This window comes from Tyto alba, unplaced genomic scaffold (assembly GCF_018691265.1).
Source record: "Tyto alba isolate M040663 unplaced genomic scaffold, T.alba_DEE_v4.0 Super-Scaffold_33, whole genome shotgun sequence".
NCBI classification, from domain to species: Eukaryota; Metazoa; Chordata; class Aves; order Strigiformes; family Tytonidae; genus Tyto; species Tyto alba.
The window spans coordinates 1,270,368-1,275,464 of NW_024881308.1; the positions used below are offsets into that span (position 1 = coordinate 1,270,368).

Sequence of the window (5,097 nt, forward strand, 5' to 3'; positions counted from 1 at the left end):
ATAATAATTGTTGGCAGCTGCATTTGCTTTCTGGTATATAAACCTTTAGAGGTTGTATTTCTAAGCTCTCACTACACGAGAATAATGCCAAGGGCAGAGAGAGTGGAAAGGAGGGGAGAGGCACTGAGACTCCCCCAGCAATGCCTCTCCAGGCAATCAGGTTGCAGGAGGTTACAAGTATTTGCAGCTACCAAGAAACAGGCAGTGAAGCCCTGAGCTGCCGTGGTGCCCCATGGGCAGCGGCACCAGACCCTGCCGTGGGCACAGCCGGGCTGCAGAGAGCACCGGTGCTTGCAGGAGCAAACTGCCTCACTGGAAAATTTATTTTATTTTTGGACAAAAGTTTGGAAAACCTCCTTTTAGCATTTTCTCACAGAAGAATTCTGGGTTTCTGCTTCTAACTGACATTCAGTTTCAACATCTGAGCTAGGGATAAAATGAATATTTTTACAACCTGACTGAATTCAAACCAAAATGCTTAGAAATGATGAAACTGTCATCTGCGGAGCAAAGCAGAGGTGGGCAGGCATCTGCAGCCACGTTTATGGCTGTGGAATTTTATTTGCCCAATTCAGACTGGAGAAGCCTTTCCTGAGGTGGCTGCTGGCCGGCTGGCAGCCCAGCCCCAGCCCAGCCCGCGCCGCGGGACACTTGCTCTGGGCACCCGAGCGCTCCCCCTGGGGCCCATGCTCTTGCTATTTTGGGGGTGTTTTAGCACAGCAAATAGGCCTTGGTACTAGGCTGATCTTTTCCATCTCACTGCCTGCCTCCCTTCACATTATATTCAGTTGATCTGACATCTGATTGGCAGGTCATACCTAACACATTTTTCTCCTAACTTTTCCAGTTACCTTGTGAAAGACATTCTTATAAAAAGGACTTCGATGCCGTATTTTCCTCAGGTGGAGTACACAACCCTGAGGTGGGGGCCAGTGTGAAATGTTTCTTCTCATAGATACACCAAGAGTAACACTTCTGTTGTTTCCTTGAAGGGGTGAAGAGTCTTACAGCATGTATGCTGTAAAATCATTCTTTAACTAGTAAGGCAAAAATGTTCAATGGTTAACAGTGGGACCGTTTTTTCTTTCATATGCATAATGGTCAAACCTAATTAATTACTACAGAAAAACTAAAATCCCCTTTTCCTGGTTCAGATACACAACTGCTTTATAAATAATGTATCGGGTGCATGTCAGCAGAAATGCCCTTCATTGGCTCTGTCTCATTAGCAAGTGGTGGCCCAAGGTGCGAGGGTATGGCAGCTGGATGTGGCCAGCAGCTGTGTGCTCCTGTCCCAGCTCTGTGGCCGGCACAGAGCTCGGAGCCTGGCAGGGGCTGCTGCTTCAGGCCTCCAGGCGTGCTCAGTTTGCTCCACTCTCATCCTTCAGCATCTTTTGGCCTTTCTAAATTCTCCAGAGCCTATCGGGTCACGTCTCCAGTTCCCATATCCAGATCTCATTCCTGGCCAAAGCAAAGACAAAAAAAACAACCAACCAACCAACCAAACATCAGGTTTTCTTCCCCTTTTGCAGGGTACTTCTTTGGGACCATGCAGCTAGGGAAAGAACCAGCTTTTAGCTGGAGATAAGAGATAAGATATTGCAACAACACATCATCAGTAGGGTAAAACTAACCTGTCTCACGACAGTCTAAGCCCAGCTCACGTTCTCTATTAGTGGGTGAACTATCCAACATTTGGTGAATTCTGCTTCACGATGATAGGAAGAGCTGACACTGAAGGATCAAAAAGTGACGTTGCTGTGAACGCTTGGCCACCACAAGCAAGTTATCCCTGTGGTAACTTTTCTGACACCTCCTGCTTAAAACCCAAAAAGCCAGAAAGATCATGAGGCCCCGCTTTCACGGTCTGTATTCGTACTGAAAATCAAGATCAAGTGAGCTTTTGCCCTTCTGCTCCGCGGGAGGTTTCCATCCTCCCTGTTTCCAGGTAAGCTTCAGGTCTGAGTTCCCTCAAGAAATTTTGCAGGGATTTGCAGGGACTGAGAAGCAGCAAACATGACATGTAGGATCACTAAGCTATCACAGAGCAATTAGCTTAACACCAGTGTGGAGGAAAATCTGGAAACATGATGAGGTATTTTGTTAAATGGATGGAGAGGTGTCCTCTGACTAGAGATGCTTGATGCAGGGAGTGAGTGTATGGATGGTTTGAAGGTGCAACATCAGCATCCAGTAGGCTAGGACCTACAGTTAATTATCTTAAAAAGCCAACTATAAACTTCATAAAAACCTATAAAAGCTTTATATAAGCCTAATAGAAATAGAAATAGCTGTGCTTTGTTTTTAAAATCACTTACAACACGGACCATTATTAGTCTTAATTATCTCCCTGCAGTGTGGAGATACCACGTTTTCATTCTTTTTTTTTCAATTTTTCAGACACAGAAACCACACAAGGCACATTTTAGAGATGAAATAGAAAGGCCATTGTAAAATGCAGAGAAGGCTGCAATGTCTCAGGAGCTGAAGGCCTCCCAGCTCCTTCAGATGACACATGGCCTGGGTACATAGTTACTGCTCCCTTCCTGACTTCAGCGTCCTGGGCAGCGAAGCAGCTTTAGGTATTTATGCCCTGGAGCTCCTGCAGTTCCAGGGCCCGGGGCTGGGTTTAGCTCTAACCGCTCCCGACAGCCCTGATGCAGCTCCATCTCACCCCTGGTGCAGCGTGACGCCCGAGGCAGCCGTGCAGCTGGGGAAGCTGCGCCCTTTCCAGCAACACAGCCGGGCCGCAGCAAGGCGGGCAGCAGAAAGGAGATGGCAGAGCCACCGTGCAAGTTGGAAACCACCTCCTGAACACTGGCTGCAGTTCTGCTTCCCTCAGCATGCACGGGAATTAGACCTGGAAAAAGCTCACAGCATCTTACTACAAATAAAGCCAACAGCAATGAGGTTCAAACCACCCAAAGAGCTCTGGTGAAGTGGAGGCAGAGCTGTGGTACTCCTTGCCATAGGACGCTGTAGGTGCCAAGAGCGTACAGGAATAGCTTGAGACCAGAAAACGGTTTGAAAGAAAAATTCATGAAGGTTCAACAATAACAAGTGTGAAAAATAAATAGAGAGAAATTAAATACACAGACAGGTTATTAAATATCCAGAAACCAGATCTGACTTATGAAATCCCTGAACTGAAAACGCTGAACCATGAACGGTGTGTCTGGTGGATGAGTCCCTGGAGCAGTTTGGGCAAGTTAGTGAGTCTCCAGCACGCCTGGCAGGTTCCCGGGGCAGGGAAACCCTCACCGTCAGGCACGAGCGGTTGCACGGGGGCAGCTTGGGCAGCTCCCAGTCCTGCCTGGGCCACCACCAGAGTAGTCCAGGCACACTGTCCTGTCCTGAAATGCAGAGCGACAGCCCTGCGTGTGGCCAGGGACATGCGGGACAGACTCACAGCTGCGACAGACCAGTCCAAGCAGGCATTATGAGAGTTGTGCTCCCCTTTATACCAAATTCATCATTTTGAAACTTCAAAACACACGGAAACCCTCAAATCCACATTCTGCATTCAAAGCATTGACACAAATAAGAGACTAAAGCCAAAGGGAGAAAAGCAGATTTTTCTAAATCATCTTGCCATTTTTAGTGATGTGCAAATTTTTTTCACTGACAGCCTTTTTTTCTCCTTTACTGCAAGCTGTACATTTCCTCCTGGCTGCTGCTACCTGCGCGGGACTGGGTGCATTAAAGGTAGCAGCTCCAGCAGAGCCCAGCATCCCTCCTGAGCCTCTTCTGGAGAAGCAGCGCTGGGTCCACAGCCCATGCCAGCTTGCAGCAGTGCCACTGGGGTGCAGGGGGGCCCTAGGTGAGCAGCAAGGCGGGAGTGACTTGGGGACCAGCTGAGCCAAAGAGCACTTTGCACTGGGGCACACAAGCAGGCACCATCCTGGGTGCTTCAGGCACAGCCCACAGTGGTTTTGGTCCTCTGAGGGCCCTGAGGTGAGTACACAGGATTCCCACGGAGCTGAGGCCACCAAGCTGGGGTGCAGTCGCTCTAGCTGGAGCTTGCCTGCTGCGGCCCTTCTGTGCTGCTGCAGATGGGAGTCAGAAATGATCCTGCAGGCACTGCTTCATGGGAACAGAAATTGCTCCTGCCTTTAACGGGGGCAAGCATCTGCGCACCGTGACAGCGGATCCCGCAGAAACTCTCGCCAGAGTGGAAAACGGTCACTTCATAATTTTAGCATCATTTCAAATGCAGCGATTGGAAGTGGCCAGGCAGAGCACCCCCGCTGCCCAGCAGCCCTGCGAGCCCTGCGGAGGCTTTGTACCCCTGCACTCATCAGCCTCTTCAGGAGCTCCCTGCCTCGTGCCAGGCAGAGGTGGGCTGTGAGGGCTGGGTGCTCTGGTCTGACAGCTCTGCATAATGGGACGTGGGTGCTGTCCCCCTGACAGGCTGTGGCATCTCGGCACTCTCCCAACTCCAGGTGCCACCAGCAAGTTTTGGCACAACCCTGCAAAGCAGGAGAAAGAAACGGATGGATCTCCAGTCGCATTAAGATGAATGCGCTATATCTACCAGCCAGGATTACCTGCTTAGCATGTACGTGAAAAACCCAGTGGAACAGAAAAATGCCAGGCTTGCCCCCTGGCCAGGGAGGCTGGGCAGCAGGACAGCCCAGCTGCCACCGGGAGCTCACCTGGGGACAGCTTGGGGCGAAGCCCCCCAGCGAGCCTTCTGTCCTGGTGGTGCTGCGCCTGTTTGGACGGGAGCCGGTGGCCACAGCAGGGTTCAGGATGGGAAGAGCAACAGAGCTGCTGCCTGGGGTTGGGTGGAAACAAGTGCAGGGTGGTGCTGTGACATTGCAGCCTGAGAAGGAAGCTTTCTGGATGTTTATGAGCTGCCAGGGCTGAACTGGGGCCACGCAGCTCACCCCAGGCTGCCTGCTGCTCCTCTGCACGGAGTAGGAAACAGGTCTTCTCACCAACCGTGTGAGGAGCGGCGGACTGCACAGTCCAGGGCAGCAGCCTGGCCCTGAAAATAAAGGCTTTGCTTCTGGGAAGCCGTGGCAGGTGCACCCACCTGATGAAAATGTGGCTTCCTGGCTGTGGAACCTTTCCCCGCGCCCTTGTTCTCAGGGC

At 51.0% G+C, this 5,097-nt stretch overlaps 1 long non-coding RNA gene across 1 annotated transcript; it reads left to right on the forward strand.

The window, feature by feature from the left end:
* Positions 1-1,692: 1,692 nt before the first annotated feature.
* On the forward strand, positions 1,693-4,765 carry LOC116961558. Its single transcript, XR_006166095.1, has 3 exons — positions 1,693-1,865; positions 1,960-1,965; positions 4,752-4,765. It is a non-coding gene; the product is annotated as an uncharacterized LOC116961558 (long non-coding RNA).
* Positions 4,766-5,097: the final 332 nt, after the last annotated feature.